Source organism: Spea bombifrons, chromosome 2, assembly GCF_027358695.1.
Source record: "Spea bombifrons isolate aSpeBom1 chromosome 2, aSpeBom1.2.pri, whole genome shotgun sequence".
Classification (NCBI taxonomy): Eukaryota; Metazoa; Chordata; class Amphibia; order Anura; family Pelobatidae; genus Spea; species Spea bombifrons.
This window is the reverse complement of record NC_071088.1, coordinates 32,764,635-32,786,083: the sequence shown is the minus strand read 5'-3', so window position 1 is coordinate 32,786,083 and position 21,449 is coordinate 32,764,635. Positions and strand designations below refer to the sequence as shown.

Sequence of the window (21,449 nt, the reverse complement as noted above, 5' to 3'; positions counted from 1 at the left end):
CACTGCATTTTCTGCAATAACTACCACAAACCTTGTCCAAGCTTTTCTTTAGTTTACTTTACATGCGTTAACCAATTAAAAAGTACTAATTTATTCCATGCAGTCACTCTGCATAAGGACTCTGTAATGAATTAACATCATTTTACAATTACACTGAGCTTCATAAAAGTGCACGGGTAAGTGAGGTTCAAATTAAAACCTAATTCTCTCTCCACCTAGAAAAGGGAATTTTATAGATGAGTGATTTAATACATTAAAAATTCACTGGGTTTTTATAAGAAGCGGGATGCAGGTAATATTACTAACTTCGCTTGATTAGAGATGCAGTCACATTGTAACTCAGGCTCATAAAACGGATTATTTTGTTTATGGGGTGTGCAGATACAGGGATCATGTGGGAAATGAATGTTGACAATAGTATAAGTCATTTGAACTGAGCTTATTTCAAATGATTTAGAGTAAGTCGGAATACAAGTAATGTTTGCAGATTTCATGCCTCTGAGAATTCCTTTGATAGGAAACTATCTATTTTACCATAATAAAGCAAACACCAAGGGGGTGAAGTATGCACTGTGCATATACTATTATCCAGCACATATTTCAGGCTGGCAGCAGGCGTTCATGACTGTGTTCTGTTCTTTAATTTAAGAGACAGACGTTTGCAATATATTATAATAGGAAGAAATGAAATAATACATGATTGTTTTGGGAAGAAAAGTACAGTGGTTTCGAGTCAAGCAGCCATATACCAAACTTTGTTGTACACCTTTTATTAAAATCATCTTAACTCCTGCGAATTTTACGAAAACTAGACATATTATAGGGCTGTGCTGAGGTGGGGGCGCACAACATGCAGACAGCCTGTAACTGAAATGACCAGTGGAACATGCCCCCGCGGTATCATCGACACTGGCATAATGGAGGCCCCTGCAGGCCACCAGTTGCACACCCTTCTGGGCACCCTACTAGGCCAGCGCTGTGGTCTACGCTTCTCCGGGTCCAACAAGCTAAGTCTTAGACAAGGGTGTGTAGACTTTGAAAGAGCGGAAAAGCTGGCACCAGTCTACCCCTCCTGAGGCAAAAGTTGCGTGTGTGCAAGTCTAAATAATTATGTTAGTGTACATATATTACTGTGGGTGTATAGATATGATACTGTGTGTAAGTATGTTAGTATGTGTGTAAGTATGTTAGTAGGTGTGTGTGTACCTGTGTTAATGTGTGAATATGTTCCTGTATGTGTATATAAATGTTAGTCTGTGTCTTTTTGTTCGAATTTGTCTGTATGTTAGCGCATGTGTGTGTTAGTATGTGTAAGTATATTATTATGTTAGTGTAAGTATGTGTGTAAGCATGCTGAAATGTTAGCGTGTGTGAAAATGTTACTGTGTGCGTACATGTCATGTCAAGTGTGTGTAATATATATAGATATATATATATACACATATACACACACACTGACTAATACATATAGTGTGTGCATGTTAGTCTATTTTGTTGGATAATGTATGCTTGTATATAATATGTGTGGTGCTAGTGTTTGTGAGTGTATGTTGTGTGTTTTACTGTATGGCATTAGCGTGAGTGTGTATATCATCATGTGTAGAGTGTGTTGGTGAATTGGTAAACGGTGTTAGATTGAGTGGGTGTTAAAGGGAGTTTGCATGTTAGGGTGTATGTGTGTTATAGGGGGCCCTGAAGAAATACAGAAACCACTAACCCTAGGCTCGCCTCTTCTCTCATAAGGTGTGCTTATGGGAAGACCATAAGGCAGAGTGATGAGTGCAGCAATGGTTGGGACAATGGGATAGACATGGGGTGGGGTGATGGGAGGTGCATAGAGGCCCAGGCATTTAGCCTGTACTGGGCCCCAAGATATCTAGTCCCTGCAATAAAGTAATGCATGAATAAGCATTTATTTTTTAACACCTCTTTCTTCTCTTAAAAAGGAATGATTGTTGTTCCATTTTCTGTTGATATGATTTATTCTGTAAAGTTGAATAAATACAGTTTTAAAGGAAAGAAAAATGACCAAAAGCAGTTGCCATCTTGGTGCCGTCCAAACCAGTGGTAAATACATATTATCATTTACCCTGAAATATTATTGCTAACAGTGATCAATATGTAGAATGCAAAACGCAGTGAAATACAGCAGAGAAAAATGCTCGGTGATAATTTTACATTTATTACAATAAAGATTTTATGCTGATTTTAAAAGAAATTTAGATTTCCTCCAAGAAATGTTTTTGTACCTATTATTCGATAGAAATGAAAGAATAAAATATGTGAGACCAGGCAGCAATAAATAACACGTAATCTGCATTTCTTCTTTCTCATCATCCTTGGTTTATACTTTACATGTCATGTATTTAAGCTTCTTTATGCAACATGCGATGTGGAATATATCAATTGATTTTCTGGCAGTGAATATTTGTTATGTCAATTAGTGAAGCTTAGAGTTTGTCTGCAAAACAATAAGTCATGTACAAAATAAGTGAAGGCAACCACATGTGGAATACCTTTTTTACAATCTCTCTAAATATTTTTTTACTCACTAAGTGTTAATGTTTTGTGACTGCCCATCCATCATTGGGCATGCGGTTCACACTTTAAAACACTTAAAAATAACCGGCTGCTTTAGAAGAAGTCAAAATGAGTTTATCAATACTTTTAAGACTTTCAGGTGGCAGCTTGTATTTTAGAAAAAACATGCTGCTTCCTCTGGGTGACCGGCGGTCCCAGCCTGCAGGCAATGATGTAGTCGCCGACAGCCAGTCATTGCTCCCGTAGCGAGCAGAACAATTTTACACAAGAACCAGTGCTTAACTAGATCCCTCCTAATGTCTGTAAGCCAGAACCAGCTTTGCTCAACTTTGATCTCAGGTGATTGGCTAATATGTGCTCTGACATCATCAGCATGCCTCTGCAGTCATCACTGGATGCATCACAGTACATAAACCATATTTTCTCAAAATTCCAATGGGGAAATAACAAAGAAATCATTTGTGAATTTAAAAAAAGGAATGATGATTGTGATCTTTTCAAGTAGGGTGACTATTGCTAAGTAAATTGCTAAAGCAATCCAGCACTGGAATTTGTTGGTTGCACCATTATTTAATATTTGTATGTTTTTAAGATTTATATATTTTTTTATTTTTACGTCATGTATGCCTACCTCAAAGGTATTTCATGAAAAGTATCCTCCAGAAGAACAAAAGCATGGTTAAAATGTTGGCTATCAGAAGAATAATTAGGGTAATTAAATCAGGGTAATCTGTAATAAGACAATCTTCTGAACTAATTGTAATGTAACCTATTTTGGTTGCTCGGCTGCAAGTGCCAAAAAGTGGTTTCATAGTTTTATTATATATATATATTGATAAATTGATCTAAGCACTGTGTGCCGCAGTTTAATAATTCTCCATCTATAGGAGGAATATAGATAGGATCTGCCAGCGTGAAAACAAATGGAATACAGCTGCATGCAGTAAAAAACATTATCTGAGCTGTGAGATATTTCTGTTTTATATTATCAAAAACTGCTTGGTGCCTTATCTACCTCGGAGAACTTTCTAAATAAGTTGAGACTCAGACCACAACAAATATTAAGCAGTAAATAGCCCAGATATTAACCCTTCAATAGCATTTCAAAGGTAACTCACATCATACCATTGTAAGCCTTTGTTATTGTCCTATGTTTGCAAAGAATATATGTAATATTGCAAAAAGTTGCATAAATAATGTTCTGTATTTCATGCAAGTACTCATCTGTTCTCACTACCTAGAAGACTTTTGGAGAGCGGAACATGGCACTGATGGTGTCACAGTTGACGTAGGGTTCGACATAATCACATATATATATTTATGAGCCAGATGACATCAACCGTCCTTATGCAAAGACATAAGAGATCCTGCTACTTTATAGATACAGATTAGACCTCACCTAGAGTATTGCCTTAAGGACTGGAGTGATATAGGTATGAGATGAGAGAAGGGCTTCTAACGTGATACCTGGGTAACATGAATTTAAAACAACTGAAACTGTGAAAACATTTTGATGAATGCAAAAGGAAAGATTATTTTTCAAATTATAACAACTGTTAGGGCATTGACTAGAAACTATACTTGAGTCCATTGGTCTCCCCACTCCAAGAGTTAAAGGTCCGTACGAGCGACTCTATTGGTCGCCGGCAGAGAACTCCTCTGCCATTGGTTGATGGCAGACGAGCCCCCTGCCAGCGACCAATAGAGTCGCTCAAACAGTCTTTTAAAATCCTGGTGCCGCAACTTGGCTCCAAGACTTAAAGGTCCGTACCGAAACTATACATTTTTAGGCTTGTGCAGAAAATGAACTGAGCATATGAAACATGTTAAGTGAGTATGTGTTCCTTCACATTTACTTATCCAGAATATCAACTGGTTTTGTTCTTAATAGTTAAATATTTCTTGAGCAGAGTAGTTCTGTTTTTGGTGACCAGTTACACTCATTATCCTTAAACAAATAGAATTGAGTAATTCAATGGCACAAAAACTTCTAAACACATTTACATAGATGGGAAGCATGTTGGCTGAAACTGTGAAACATTAAGCTAGTCACCATTTCCTGCACAATACACATCTGTGTGACATTTAGCTAAAGACCACATTTTGTGGCATTTCTTGCATGTTTCTTTTTGTTCATTTCAAAAGTGCCAACATAATCTGAAACTTTCCGTAATGAGTTTATAGAAAAACATTAAAAACGTGTAAAATTAACACATATAAGAATACACAATAGTGAAGGTCTCTACACCTGTTATGACAATACTAATGATGTTCAAGATATTCAATTGTGAACTATGTCTCATTCAATTGGTTAAAACAGCATCAAATGATCTACAGTGCAGAATGGGAAGCTAATGTGAACTTGGTCCATAACGACTTAAGTGATAAGGATTTGCTGGTACTGAGAGAGGATTAGGCTTGAAACAGATAAAGGATACCGTAGAGGGCTAACAATCGCACAATGCTTTAAGAGTGTTGTGTTCCTTAGCACTCAGCATCTTGGAGAAAAAGTTATGGTGCAAGCCTGGATGTCCATCTCTGTGAAAAGATGTTCCATTGATAAATTCACACTGCGCTCAAGATAGTGCTGCCGTGGTTTCATCCTTTCAATGTTATGGTAATCTTTGGTCTTAAAAAAGGTGTTAGTTTTAGGGTTATTCAGATTAAGAGTTGGAATATGGGAATGCAGCAAAGTTGGGGGTTGTCTTAGGTCTGAACCAGGCCAGTGCTTTTACTACCACTTTCCTCCCCATCGAGCTCCTTTTGCTGAGTGCTGGGATATGATGTCATATCATAAGGATGTGTGGTCCTGAATACAGCAAGCTATAAAGTTTGTGCCACCTAGGCACACATCTCCAAAATATCATTGGTATGGATTCAAGGGAGACCAGATCTTCCCAAGTGGCCTGTTGCTTAAGCAGCGCACTGAGAAGCCTTATTTCACGATAGGCCAATCTCCCCCTTTATTATGTGGCAGAGGGGCTACCACCCTCCACACCGCTGGCCTAGTCAGCTGAGGCCAGAATATGACACTGTGCTGACTTACTAATAAAAAAAACCCACAATAAAGCATTTAGTTTAAGAAAAATAAAACATGACAGGCACTGCTTATTTACTTAGATTATTTTTATAATGCTAGAGTTTTATATGGCACATTATTCTAATATTTCATAGAATACTACAAAGAGCAGTAAATGAGCCGTGCTAGCTTTTTTTTTTAACGGAAAGCCTATCAAAGAATGAATTTCAACACAGTACCCTGTGGCGAGGTCCATACTCGGAGGGTAATGAGTGAGTAATCTCCACTAAACACAGAGAGCGGGAATGAACAGCTTTCTTTTGTGTTAACGAGAATCGTCGATAAGGAGAGATGGTGTGTAATATCCCCCAAGGGAGAGTACACATCTATAAAAATAATTAAAATGCATTTTGTTTCCTCTTGGGGTAATTGTATGAAATTGTTGAAGCAGAGGAGAAGAGAAGACAGAACAATAACTCTGTAGATAACGTAAGTCAGCTGGAAATTTAATTTGATAACGATCTTTATTTGCAAATTGTGTAAAAAGTTAACAAATTCACTTGGCCTTACTCTGGGGTTAAAACAGAAGATACATTGACATAGTGTTCTTAGCTCGTGACTCTAGTTAATAGAAACATGTTTTTTTTCCAGCTAAATCAACATCTTTATTGTATAAGTTAATGGATTTTAATTCATACAAAGTTGTTGCTAGCGGACTGTAACGTCTACCTGCATCCATTTCACTGAACATCTTGAAATGTTTTAACACTGACCAGCAATCAATATACTGTACTTGTGACAGATGCCGTTTTCACTGTAACAGGGTAGTTAGGGTAGTTTTGAGTAGTTTACTACATTTGATTCTGAAAGGGTCAAACAAATAAATCTAATTATTTTACTGCTGGTGCATTTCATTGGGTTCACTCTGCTTCTTGTTCTGTCTCTTACTTCTCCTGTCTTCCCCGTTTGTCCTGGGTCTCCGCAGCATTATCATGTAGTAGTTCTGTGACAAGACTGACCCTCGGCGTACATCCTCTCCCCGGAATGGAGGAATGGGGGGGGGGTGTGCTCCACTATGGGAAGTACTACACCAGGTCAGAATAATGCAGATGGATCCGCAGAGAAAAGGAAGTATAAAAAGTGTCTTTTTCTCCAAGGATCCATCTACATTATTCTCAACTGGTGTATTACTTCCACAATAGGATGAAGCCTCGGTGCATACCCTCTCCCCCAATTGGAGGAAATTCCTACCCCACTCTGTAGTAATTCTGCAACAGGGTGGAGCCTCGACGCACATTACAGGGACATCCTCTCCCCTATTCGTCCAATACTTCTGAAAATACATGGAAGAGGCCATGATGAGGGGAGAGCAGGGAGAAGAAGAAAAAGAAGAACTAGAAGAGGATATGATCAAAAAGAGTGTGAGAGCATGAGTGAGAGTGACAACTAATTTAATTTTTCCGAATGGACACAGCACTCCGAGTTGTGTCGGAACTGGAAGGACAGGAAACTGAATTCATTGTCCGAAAACAAATAATAAAACAATAATAAAACAAAAAAATACTCCAAAACATTTTTTTGTCCTTTTGCACAAGTCTAGTTACAACTATGTGGTACACAGAAACCATAAATAACTTACCCTCGTTCACTAACAAAAAATATTGGTTTTGATAACATTACCGTATATAACAGATGTGACTGCAAATCGAATACATAAATCCTAGCATGACTAAAATCTGTGGTTGTACAAAATCCTTGCTGTTGAGTCTCTTAAGGATCTAAAAGGACACAATTATAGGTAATGCTTCAGTAAACGCAGTCCATGTAGCTTGCTTACTGAGACCCCCTTTCCTGCAGCGAGTTGAGCCGGGGCTATAACAGAGCCAGTGTGAACCCACTGTGAATTTGTAATCTTAGTGCTGGCTCATATACAAGTCACTGATGCATAAAGCTCCTGGGGAGAGGCTAATAAGAATGTTTATAATGTCTGCTTTGATAGTAACTAAGCTCGGGGTTAATATCTACACTAAGTGATGTGTATTATGTAATGTCTAGCTTTTTTAATGCATCAATTGATTTATGAAATATTTTATATCTGTATATAATTTTAGATTTTATATATAAATGTGAAAAATAAATGCAGCGAATAAAGTTTTTTTTATATATAAATTAAAACCAGAATGTGTGTTTCCTTGCACTCAGTATGTGCTGTGAGGGGAGCAAAAATTCCCTCATAAAAATTACTATAGAGGTCATCCCTAAATAGATAAACCATCATACGATTGACAGACAGAAAAACAAATATCTGAGGTGCGTACTGGGAAAATCCAGCTTATTCTAACATAACCTCTGCCTCATTGCGTCTTTCATCACTCAGCTAGGCAAACAATGGTTGTAGTCCTGTCTTTTTTGCAATCCATGATGTGTTCCACTGAAGAACACTGCTTGGTGAGTTACCTGGTGGCCAACGGCTGACACCAGCCAGACAAGGAGGTAGGAATCTAGTATGCATGCATCGGTAAGCATAGACACTGGGAAATTACATGCATAGTTTTAAGTTTTTATGGCAGCAACCTATCAGTGCTTGTTTTTTTCCCACATGACAATTAAGTATTCCCGGGAACATTATTAATGAGGTAAAATGTTCCTTTATTAAAGAACTATTCAGGGGAAGAAGGTTTGGGCATTCAACAACACGCAATGATGTTTCTACTGTTTGAGTAGGAACAGTGCTATTTAATTATTTACAAACATAACGTCTTCTCTTCATCATGGTTGAAACACGCAGCAGACAAAAGCATAAGGTGATTTTTCGCAAAGGATATTAATGACTGTGTAATAAAGCATCTTAGCCATAATATCAACTTCCTTCTGCCAATTTTCAAGAGAACAAAGCAAATTAAGCTGTTGAGATAAATAAGCCAGGTTTACATAAAAAAAAAATAATAAACACAATCCAATGGCAGATCTATGCAAGGTGTATAATTATTCCGTTGTTGGAAAAATGGAAACTACCATGTAAATAAGTAGCACAGGTATAAAAGGGGCAGTACTGTAAAATACACTCATTCAATGGTCTTTGGCAAAAATTGCATTACTTATTTTCAGTGCCTGCCGATTTAATTTTCTGGAGGTCTAAAACATCGAAAAAATAGCGTTCCGGCTGACATCATGGGAAACACACCCATTAAAATGGGGAAATGGGCGAGGAGAGAGGCGTGTCAAGACCCCGCTCCCGCGACTCGGAGGATTCGGGTTTTGACCCTTAGAACCGGAGAAGCGGTGCTTCACCCGGAGATCTCCAGGGCAAACCCAGAGAGTTCCCAGGTACGATGATGGTAGCCCTCCAAGACCTTTTGGCACCAGGAAGTGGTTTCTAGTTGCCATGCCTTGGTATAGCAATTAATATGTATGGTAAAGCAGGGGATGAAATCAAAAGCTGTATATTTGCTTGCAATTCCCTATATTCTTAAATTTTCATTGTATTTATCATCATATCCCCTTAAATGTCTGCTGAGGGCCTATTTCTTGATGGACATGAAAATTCACATACTGATTCCCTCTTTGAAACTGATTCCTCTATACGCTATTGATTTGTGTCATATTAAATTGTTTCTGTACTGTTTTAAAGTTCAGTAATGGGAAACAATTACTTTGAAAATTAGTTTTGCTATCTTATAAGCTGTGAAGTTGATAGTTTAGCTTTAAGGATCATTTATATTGGATCTTAAGAACACAGGGAACACCTACTTGGAGCCTAATAGGTTAAAAAGCCTACTACCAGTATTAGGCACCTTTGTTGGAATAGCAAGTAACAGTCACAATAATTGTTCTGCTTACTAGTAATTGTTTAAAATATACCTACAACTCTAATGCAAAAATACAGCTAGAAAAATAAGTGAATCCTGTAGCTACAATGCCGGAATAATAGTGTTTAGACATAGCTGGCCTCCAGGGATTGATGCTTACTTAGAGCAGAGCTGCACTTGATCCCCAGTCATTTTCTACTTGATTGTGTTTGTGTTCTTATATAGTTGTTGCCAGGGAAACAAGGAAAGAACAAAGAAACCAAAGGACATTCTTGGAATAATTGTTCCCGTTCTACATATCGACAAATGGATCCAACTCCAATTTCAAAACAAATCCAATGCCACGCCGTTGAAAATTCTCCCTTAAATAAAATATTCCGGAGAGCATCATACAAACACCAATGGCAATAAATGAGAAAAGCACAAACAATGTTAACCCCTTAAGAAACAATTATGCACTATGCAGGTATCAGGGCTCTGGTTTAACAGGCTTTCAGTGCTACCATTTGGGCCAAAAGGTGGCAGAAGACATCTCTGGTCTCACGTGGTTTATGTGGTCATAGCACATGCAGAATACATGACCACGCTGTGATGGTACTTATATTTTATACTGCATAGTCCATGTAGGTACAGACTGGCCACATTTAGTCTTAAAGGTGTCTGTTGTCTGGAACCCAGTTGCACCACAAGCACCTATTCTGCTAGACAGGCTAGTGTGATGGCACCAGGGCCGGTCCTTGACCAAGTGGCACTCCAGGCAAGAATATTGTCTTGCATCCTTAATGCTTTCTCATACATGGAAGTATTTTTAAAGCCTAAAGGACTGAGTAGTGAAGAAGCTGTATGGAACAGGGTGCAGAACAATCTTAGGCAGGGGCAGATTAGCCAGATACACAGGGTGCATCACATCTAGCCACAGAAAAAAAAATCATATTCTGTGTTGGCCATCAAATGGTGGCACACTAAAGTAGCGGCCTGTATGAACAGACCTCATGCTCCCTTCATGAGGGAGAGCCAGCTGTGGGTATCTTCTCCGGCGACAGGTGCCCCCCTGATTAAGGCACCCATAGTGGCTGCCTTGGCCACCTAGTGCTAAGACCGGACCTGGCCGGCACATGGAAAGGAAGGGGTTTTAGAACGAAGAACAATACTTTATGTATAAAGAGCAATTCTGGTGTAAAGTGGGGCAGGCAGCATGAACATTCTGTTGGTTGTTACAGTGACAGCACCATTTTTACCGCTTTGCAACAGAACTGTGATTTATAAATAGCTCCCCTAGGGAAGGCTTCAATATGTTAGAAAATAGAGGAAACGATGTGCCTGCCTGCTAATGGATAATCATGCCTTTTTCAGCTGAACATTTTAAGAAAATGCTGTCAGTCATCCCAGGTACAAAATACAAAATTACAAAAGGTTATTGCTGAGATGAAACTCATATCAGCCACAGATGTAATGCGTAAAAATGTATCACCTGATTTTTTTTATTGCACTTTGTGCCAGGAGAGACAAGGATGTGAAATATATTGCATTTCCAGCAATATCCACAACTGTAATAATAACTGAAAACACTATAACACTGACTGTGCTGCATTTATAAAACTGCAAAAAAGTGATTTTTAAAGGAAAAAAAACATTTTTCAAGCACCGTAGATTTGTAGATATGTCTATAATATGACCAAATTTATTTGGCTCTATTATTTTCTCATGTGTTAAAAGTTAATCCATATTCTTTGCCCATTTTTCAAAAAAATTAATTATATTTGCCTTAAAATTTAAATATTTTTCTTTATTTCTAAATGGTACCAAAGAGATTAAAAAGACAAGCAAATACTTACGTACTAGTTTAATTTCACTACATCCACTTAGTAAATGTTTTTTTACAAAATCATTTTCACATTGTGTGACTAATTGCTTTTTATAAATTATTATTATTACTAGTATTATTATTATTCTGGTTATTATTATCAGCCTTTAACGTTATATACTGTGTTATGATGCAATTTGTGTAAATTGTAGTAATTAAATTACAATTTATTTCGCATGATGCCTTTTGGCATTAAAAGGGTTGCTAACAGAGCCTGTAGATTCAATGAAATCGTCACATTTCTCTGCTTTTTCTTTTCTTTTCACAGCAATGTAATTGCTGGAGATTAAAAGTTGTGAATGATGTGAGTTGTGGTGTAGGCAGAGGACTGGACTGCACAACAATAGCGCGTTTAAAAAACATTAGCTCACAAATTAGATTAGGGATTAGATGATGTCTGCTACTGGAAAACACAGCCCACTTGCTATCCGTGTGGCCCCACATGCAAATGAAAGACTGCAGTGGAGAATAATTCATTTGCATAGAGCACCACATGCTGATGACACCAATGAAGGATAGAATAGGAAATTTAAGAAAAGGTTTTGTAAATCTGATCTCTTTGCTTGAATGTAGTAATCAGAGCCGGCCTTAGGGGTGTGCGACCTGTGCGACCGCACAGGGCACCATGGCAGCAGGGGCGTCTGCCCAGGACTTAAATTAAAACATTCTTCATGTTAAATAAAGTTAAAAAAAAACAAACAATGCTTTAATTTAAGTCCCGGGCAGGGGCACCGAGCGGTTGCTTGTGAAGTTTTCAGCAACCGCTCAGTGCCCCTCACTCTCCGTGAATCTGGTGCTGTGCCGGCATTTCATGTTAAGCGCCGGAATATGACATCATATTCTGGCGCTCAACATGAAATGCCGGCACAGCGGGAAGACGGATACCCCCCGCTCCCACCGCAGGACTCCGGCAACAAGGTAAGTGAGCATAATGAGAAGTAGGGGAGAGGGAGTAGATAGTTAGAAGGGGCAGGGGGGTAGTGAGAAGGGGCAGAGGGGGGGATAGTGAGAAAGGGGGAGGTAGTGAGAAGGGGGCCCCAGAGGAGTAGTCCGCACAGGGCGCCAGAACACTTAAGGCCTGCTCTGGTAGTAATGATAGCACTAGATCTACACTGTTTTGTTGAATCCCTTTGAAATTATTCTTAGATATATTCTCACATGGGCACAGTTACATCTTATGATCGATTGTCTATTTCAAATAAGAGAAGACTGTAAAAACCTGCATTGTGGGAGAAGGTTGACAATCTGTTTCTACAGCGATCTGTAAATGCCAGGACTCTGCTTCCAGTGCTACGAATAAATGAATTTTATGGTTTTGAGACACTGCCAACTTCTACATCTGCTGCATATGAAATCTAGGAATAATCTTGTGAAAATATCACCAAGCGAAGAAGTTCCAGGGCACAGACTTAACCAACATTATATGTAGGCCATCCAAAATAAAGTTTTTTTTAAATAAATGCTGATATTTTATGTTTATTCAACACATTTCCCGAAACAACTTTTCAAGGACAAGGAATATGTCATTCCTCAGGACATAAACTTGGCACAGGAATATTTTTCTTTAAAAAAAAAATATTTTCGTCCTTACATGGAACGAATGTGGAAAACAAATGCACAAAGTGCTGTTTGTCATGTAATACATTATTCATGGACGATCCAGGTAAATTCCTGTATATCACATGGGAAAATAAGGTTAAACCTTTTGACCGTGGCGTAGCTGTAATATACCTCTATGCCTAGCTACAGAGGAACAGTCACATTTCTAACGTCTAACTCAATTTCCATGGCTTTGGCTACAGCTGGTTTGCACGTTGATCTGTTAAGCAGGCTACTGTACTAATTGCATAGATGGATACCAAGGGTATTTAGGGTAGAAAGCTCACTGGAAGTCAAGATCCAACAGCAAAGTAAGTTCCTGTACTGTCAGTTACTGGCTCTAGCCACTGGGGCATACCCTCAACATTTCAGGTGTCTACATCTAGACACCTATGTTGGAGTGTGCCAAAGGGTGCAGTGGGGCTGTCAAAACCTCTTAACTGAATAGTCGCCTTGTGTAGATGGAGACACCAGATGTGTATGGGTAACAATTGTGCAAAGCTTACTTTTAATGTAATTTAGGTAAAAAAAAGCGTTTACAGTCTTTTGAAAAGAAAATGTGATGGTCAAACCATTCATAAAACCCAGAACCCACCAAACAGTAGCATGACCTTTCAGTACATTTCTGTTATGTAACAACTCTATGCCAAGTAAGACAGTCTTCCGCAAATCAACAGCGATCATGTTTCGTCTTAAACATCTAAAGTGCCGTAGACCCAAGATGTCGACAATATAGCTTCAAGGTATAACCTATATAAAGATGTAATTTCAAAGAAATATTCTGCAAGCTTTGTGTTATTAGTTTTACCCTTGAAGCTTTGTAACTACACCTACGCTCTTCCTGATATTTAATCAGCTTTCAGAAAAAGATAGGTATATCTTCGGTGGTATTTTAGTCTTGTCATTTAAGACTTTATGCAAGGATGGACCTATGAGCCTTAGCTTCATAAAATAACTGTTCTGATAAATCACATTAACAAATATAGCTTAAGAATGGTCCATTAGAAAACATGTCTGAATACCAATGAAAAGTAACAACAGGAAGATAAGGGTATTTTTATCAGCCGCTGCTATTACAAATTATGGAGATAGAATAAAGTTCTTCTAAACCTATTAACTTATGCAGTTTAGAATGCTTATGAAATGGTTATGGAACACATGAAGTTTTAATCTGAGAGCCCATAGACAAAGAATCTTTCATTGTATTCTCATCTGCTGATAACGAAGTATAGTAAAATAGTAATTAACTGTTTTCCCAAGAGTCCTTTTGTTCCACCTTCTTTTGTTAGAGTTTGGTGATCTTGTCTGTGGCTTATTGGTATCATTATATAGATGATCATTAGTATTTCTCGTGCTACTCCAAGCCTCAAGTAGTAAGCCAGTATCACAACCTCATGCTGACGAGTCCCATTAAGGACAAAACAGCTGTCCATGAGCGGTGATCTGGCTACTGCACCTCTTCCCGAGTTTTGTCTGAAGGCTGTCTTGTATGGCGGGCAATTACTTTCAAGGGATCCATGTATAAAGTGGATATAGAGGCAAAAGGTGATCATTGTTGACTTTAATTGCATCTGCCTACCCAGAATCCCCTGTGGTTGTGGCAGCACCATGAGATTTCTGAGGGAAAACAAGCCTTCTGGCTTGTCTGATGTCTGGAGATGAGTGTTTAATAATGCTTCTACTACCCCCTTAATTTTAAGTGGAAGGGTTTTCCATTATCTTTACCCACCATAACTTTGGTTATTGGTATTTCCCGTACTACCCCAAGCCTCAAGTATTAAGCCAGTATCACAACCTCTTGCCGACGAGTCCCATAAAGGATGAAACAGCTTTCCATTAATGGTGAGTGTTTAATAAAGCTTCTACTACCCCCATACTTTAAATGGTACACTAAGCTATCAAAAATGTCCCTTAAAGTATTTCAATACTGAACACTTAATTGAAAATTCATACATCAACGCAAGTTAGTTTTTAAAAATGTATTTTTGTATTTTTTATTCGTTTTTATTTTTTCATTAATGGGTTTCATTTGTGTTTCTTAGAAAGCATAAATAATGCTGGATGTGAACAATTTGTGACCTCTTTATTGCATCTGCATAAACTTCTTTTCTGATATCTCTACATTAATGGGGTAAAAAAACCTTCTGATTGGGACAGATTTTTCACAGTACTGTACACAGCACTGGCCAGGATAGGCTGATTCACAATTCTGGACTAAAACTCCAAACACTCTAAGCCAAGAAATCTCTGCCTAAATGCGATGATATGTTTTATGAAGATAGCTCGGGTACATTTTTCTTTATATGTTGGGGCGCATAGGGCCAACCCCAGCATATAGATGACCCAAGGATGCTGGCTTGGTTGCTGAGCTAATTGGAGCCACCTCCTCCAGGTTCTTCTTTCTGTTAGCATGTTCTTCTTTCTGGAAGGGAGTACACCAACCTAAAGAGCTAGAAAATCAGTCCAGTATGGTATTCTATAAAAAAATGATGCTATACTAACCACAGGCAACATGATTAAAAGTAGAACTTTGAATGTCTGCATTACATTTTAACATCCGGAAATACTAACCACCAGAGCTACCCAAAGCCCATTCCAAATCGAGATATGTCACATCTAAAGTGATTTGAATTAAAGTGAAAAGTCCAATCTTGATAATAGCACACACTTTCTGATGTCTGATAAAGCATGAAAATAACATTTATGACAGCCAATGAAGTGCTGTGTAACAGATAATGCACTGCGTACAGCTAAATCATGTGTTTTACTGCAGATAACAATTTAAAAACAAAATTGCCTTTTGTATCAAAGTATCTCTGACGTATGACAAGTTATGAATCTGCTCTATAATTTTGTGCGCCTATTTATAAACTGATTAGGTTTAAGTTGTACCAAAACAGTGTTCTCAATTTTCACCTACTCAACCTAACAATTAGATGTAAATAAATTACCACACAGGGGTATTCAGGTTTGTCCACTCCCAATTTGAAGAAGGTTTTGTCAGTTTCACTCCTAAAACTAAAATGGTTCTTCTCTCCAAAACAATGACAGCTGCTACGCCCATATTATATTTCTATTTCTACAAAGAGAAGTCCCTTACCACCACATTAAAAAGACCACGAATGTTTCCAGTAGGAGGTCCAGAGTCATTTTATAAATTATATGAGTTGGTAAGGTATGATATGGATATGAATTAGTAAGAGTCCATAATGGACAACACTTACAATAACGTCTATAGTAGGAGGCATTAGCTTGTTGACTTGGTTGTGAGCAGCTGTTATATATGATTTCTGTGTCGTTGGGTAAGGGAACCTAAACTAACCCCTTAGGTTGTTGATACACAAGAGGTGTAAGGTAGGGAAGTGTGTATTATCACATACTATACATACACGTTTAGAACTGAGGGCAGGGAGAGGAAAATCCAAGTTTGCTTTGCAAACATATTTGAGGTTGTTGGCTACTCATCAGTCTGGTTGCAGCTTGCTGTCCAGGGGTTAATAGGGAGGAGGTTTAATTGCACCTCCCCCAATACATTAATAAGGTTTTGGTAGCAGTATAAACTGCATTGTGTGCCCACTATGTAGGAGGTGAGAGTAGGTTCTCACCCTATTGAGAGTATGCCTTGACGTGGCGGGTGAGCTTAATTATGCTTTGGCCAATTCATATAACCAAAACCTCTCATTTATATTATGTTTGTATATTTGTTGCCAACTTTATTAGGGTAAGAAGCGCAGACAGTTTTTGTTTTTTCTAAGACAGGGTTGACTAGGCAATCTGTAGCGCTGGAGGCAGCAACTCAAGCAAGAGTAAAGGCCTCTGAGTAAAGGCATGACAGCACCTAAACAATGTTGCGGCCATTTTGGAGGCACTGGAAGTTTATTTCATACCTGCAAAAAATGTTATATACGAAAGATATATGTTTGGATGCTGCCAACATGAGGAGGGAGAATCATTGATAGCATTTGAATATGGAACTCTGACCGATAAATTTAATAAAATTGTCATTGGCATAGCAAGTGAGAGCACACGTTGGCATCTCCTAAGAGAGTCTTGAACAGTAGGTGGAGTGGCTGAACGCCTCTTCTTCACCTGTTGAAAGAATAATGTGACTCTGAAACACAGAGATGCAGCGCTTTACCCAGAGATTACGAGTCAGATGCATATCCACCTCATGCCCTGCACCCATCATCCTTATAAGTGTTTTACTTGTAGTATTTGTGTGTCGTGGTTAGTGAGACCATGACAATGTTTTCCTGACAGAACACTTTCTGTACCTTTAATGCGGAAAAAGAGAAAAATGTACACCCTAAAATGTCTGAAAGCACTGCTGTACATCACACACAGTGGTCTGTACCTTCAGTAGCAGCGTGTAGGATTATTTGGTCTGTGTGAGATCATCAGTATGGAGCAGAATAGGGTAAAGTCTCTATCAGCATGAAAACAAACGATTGTCATAATACACAGGGATTTCCTGAATTTTTGGCGCATTCCACCTACCAATTACTGAAACAATATACATTTTAAAAGTGCTGTGATTTCTATCCCAGTCTCCCTGGATTAAAACACTGGGGAAGTGATTAATCAAAGTACCCTTAAAAAGCTAAATCTATTCTTTTCCTTCAGCAAAAACTGTTCAGATTGCCATGTAATGTCATTTCATCCTACTGTTCAGTATGAGCTCTGTTTATTAAGATGGATGTTATGATCACAGGATGGCTCTTATATCTACTACATACACATTTTTAAAGCCAGAGAAGGAAAAAAACACACATAGCTGGTGACTGAGAGCTAAGTGCTTAAATGGACAGTTCAGCTTGTAAAATCACACCTGATACCATTTTACTATAGAAAACGTTTAAAGTTAAGTTTGTTAGTGTTGTACTGTCAAAGTATTATGTGACGACCCACTTATACGTTTTTCATTTCTTGGGTCTCCGATGTCTCAAGCCTACAGAAGCAAAGTGGTCCTCACGTTCATTCCAAAATACACATCATTATGAAGTGTTGTTTACTACATACTAAACCTTATGAATAGTTAACATTTTATAAAATGGTTAGCACGGTAAATATTTCTAAAGTGTTCTCTGTCCAGTTTATCAAATTCATTGGTATGTATATATTTTTATAATTAGAAGAAGCCAATGGTATTTAGTGGCACCTAAATTGAAGGGAGATGCACTAGGCAAGCTCTCTACTGAAGTGTGGCAGCTCCCACTGAATGGTTTACATTTTACATTATATAAAATATATATTATATTTTACTGTTGGATATTTACCTATATCTTGACATTGAGGACAACTGGCAGCTGTAATGTAGGCTTTTCAAGCCTAAACAACATCAAAGCACACTGGCCATTGTTCCAATATGGACTAGTAAACCAGCATACCTGGGAATGCTCCGGGTTTCGCCCAGAGACCCTAGGAGAAGCGCCACTTCTCAAACTCCAATCCCCGGCCATTTCTCCCTTAAATGGGGGGTGCCATGCAACATCAGCGTGAAAGCCCACTGACTAATGGGCTTTCCAACATCAATGGGAGCGCCCGAGACGTCAGTGGGATCACCCACTGACATCAGCGGGTAGTGCTGGCTGCATACTGCATGGGGTAGCTGGAGCCTAAAGGTTCTCAGGTATCGTAAATGAGTATCAGGACAGCAACATTTACTAATAGTTACAGTTAGAACAAGAACCTGGATACTGACAGGTGAAAGTGTTTTGTTCAGAAAAACAACTTGGATATGTGGAGTAGCAATTGGCTTTGGGAAAAGCAAGAACCTGGATACAACATAGCAAGAAACTGGACATGGGTTAGTTGGAATAGTTGCATTCTGTGTTGAGCATGTTTCTAGTCTATACTATTCTATGTATTTTATGAACCATGAAGGAGAGATGCTCCCTATAGTGGAGGGCCAGGCAAGACGGCAGTCCCTGGCCTCAATACAAAAGGCCATAGTTGGGACAAGAACATTAATGAGAAATTATGAGAAAGGACTGAAGAAAGAGCCAAGACAGGGTCTTGTTCCAGAAGAACATCCAAATGAAAACCCAGGAAACCATGCAGGACAACACAACAAACTGCCCACTCATACAGATGACTGCAAAGGAACTCATAAACACAAATATAATAAAGGCTTACAGTGGCTGCCGGCCTGCTTCCATAGATAGCAACAGACAATATGGCTAAATATAATGCCTTTGTTTTAAATTCACAGTTGTTTCTATCATGTAGCAGTATATTCTTAACATATCAAGAGTGTGAATCTTGTTGTTGTTATTATTAGGGTATTGTTAGGGTATTGTTAGTAGAATAGTAATTTATTGCATTGTAAATGTTCATGTTACATAAACTCGGTAAATATATAATTGCTATCTGTGTTTTTGTTTGCCACACCTTCCCAAAATAATGAAATAAACATGCATTGGTACGTGACTACTTAGATAATCATTAGAGAATCATTGTTCTAGAGAATGCAATTATATACATTTTTGTTAAACGCACCAACAAGATATGGTAAAAAAAAAAATCTCATCGTCATTTATTGCTGCGTTCCTAATATAAACACTTACTCAAAATATATAACCTGAGTTGAAATGCCAGCAAATCTCAATAAAATGTAAAAATTGTTAAATAAGATTCTATCACATCTTTTGCTGAAAACGCATATTCGCTTTTAAAATAATGAAGTAGCTTGCTAGAAAATGTTGCTGCTTCGAAAATGCATCATAGGAAAATAACTACAGGACTATTCTGAAAAAAGCTATTTACTTGGTTTGGTGAATTGGCTTTAAATTATACTCTGAATATGTTAAAATAGGAATAAGCTTGGATTGTATCATATGCCATTTATACTGATTCTTTCACTTTACATACATCTAAATGCATTCTGTAATTTGTATCAATCGTAAGGTAAAAGGTGGTTTTCCAATTAGGCAAAGCATTTTTTGAGTTCTTTTGTATTTTAGGCAAAATAAACCTTAGCGAATTTGCCAACTTCAACTTTTTATGAAAATTTAATCACATAAAAAACACTGACACTTTAAAAAAGTGTTTTCAATTTCTATGGATACAACATTATCAGTGTGACATGATTCTCGACAAAAATATAAACGAGGATAACATTTTACATAATTAAAGAACAATGTTTCCAATTTCCCATATAGTTACATGACTAGAAAATTCAACAAAATATTTGGACCGACATCTTTAAAAAAAAAACCACTTCCCCGCAGCATGAAGATACCTGAGAACTTTCTGGCTCCTGCTACCCGAAGCCCCCTTGCATGATGAGGGTAGGACAGCTGTCAATGGGCGTCCCTGCTGACGTTGCAGGCAGTCCCGCTGATGTCAGTGATCGGTCCCACCAACGTTCGGGTCACAATGCCACTCCGCGGACCAGAGTTTCCCCCTAGTGACCTAACGCTTCACTCGAAGTCTCCCTGAGAAACTTCAGTTCCCAGGAATAAGCATGAAGCACGCACAATAAACACAATAACTCTTATCATCTTCAGGTCAACCTCTTGGTTGAGCTACAACATCCATCCTATCTTCAAAGACTCCTTGCTGGATTACAATTGCCATCACCTTAATGCAGAAATCTGAAACTCCGATCATGCTCATATGCTGGGAGTTGCTGTCCATCAACAGAAAGAGCATTGATATTAAACATTTAAAGCACCTTTTGCCTTCTTAACCTAGAACAGTGGCACACCACAAGTTATAAACAGATATGTGTCTTTTATCTTTCTCGGTTTACTTTAATTCAAACCACTTGCACATGATGTAACACAAGCTGAATAACATCTGAAAATCACAGCAGGGTTGTTAAATTGTTTTATGCGCTAAGAATTTTAGATAAGCTATGGATCTTTTACCGAAGACATCAACAGAGGCTCTGGAAAGGTATATTGTCTAGACAGGGTGTGTGAAGCTAGACCAAGTCTAGCATAGTAGTGGGTATGGGGTAAAAAGTATAGCAGCTGATTAAACAATGTTTGAAGTAGTAACATGTCTCCCTGTTCATTGGTTACTGTATGCGTTCAGATCACAGCGTTCAGCTGTGTTTTATTAATCTACATCAAGCAAAAAAACAAACCTAAAGGGATTCTGGAATACAGCCACCATTGTTAGAATGAAATATAATGTCAGCGCCTTTACAATATGTAAAGTACTGTGGTCATATAGCTTACAATAAACACTTGTTGGGATCATTTATCAACTAACTCCATAAAAAGCAGTGACTTGTGTCAATGCCAATAAATTAGCCCTAGCTTCAAAGAAAAATGGACGTCTTTAGTATTTGCCTGCTTTAAGATTTTTCTGATACGCAACTCCCCAGTTACTGGGTATAGATGAAGACCGGAGGCAGCGATCGGTCCTGGTGCTTGCCTATTTATGCACTGTGCTATAAAGACACACAACTAGATATGTAAAAGATTTCAATGTACATGACTCCTGAAATTTCGTGTGGTCGCCTAAATAGGGACCTTCTAGTAAATGATATGCCCTAAAATCTAATTCTACATTGATGTATCCAACAATGGCTATGTATACAATGCCCTTCACTAATATTGGCACCCTTAGTAAATATGATCAGATTCCCTGGATATCAAACAATTGC

The 21,449-nt window shown here is 38.2% G+C and overlaps 1 protein-coding gene across 3 annotated transcripts in view; it reads right to left on the bottom strand.

Annotated features, from left to right (window-relative positions):
- TBL1X (transducin beta like 1 X-linked) overlaps window positions 1-21,449 on the bottom strand; it is a 120,450-nt gene that overhangs the window by 38,364 nt on the left and 60,637 nt on the right. The window lies entirely within an intron of this gene.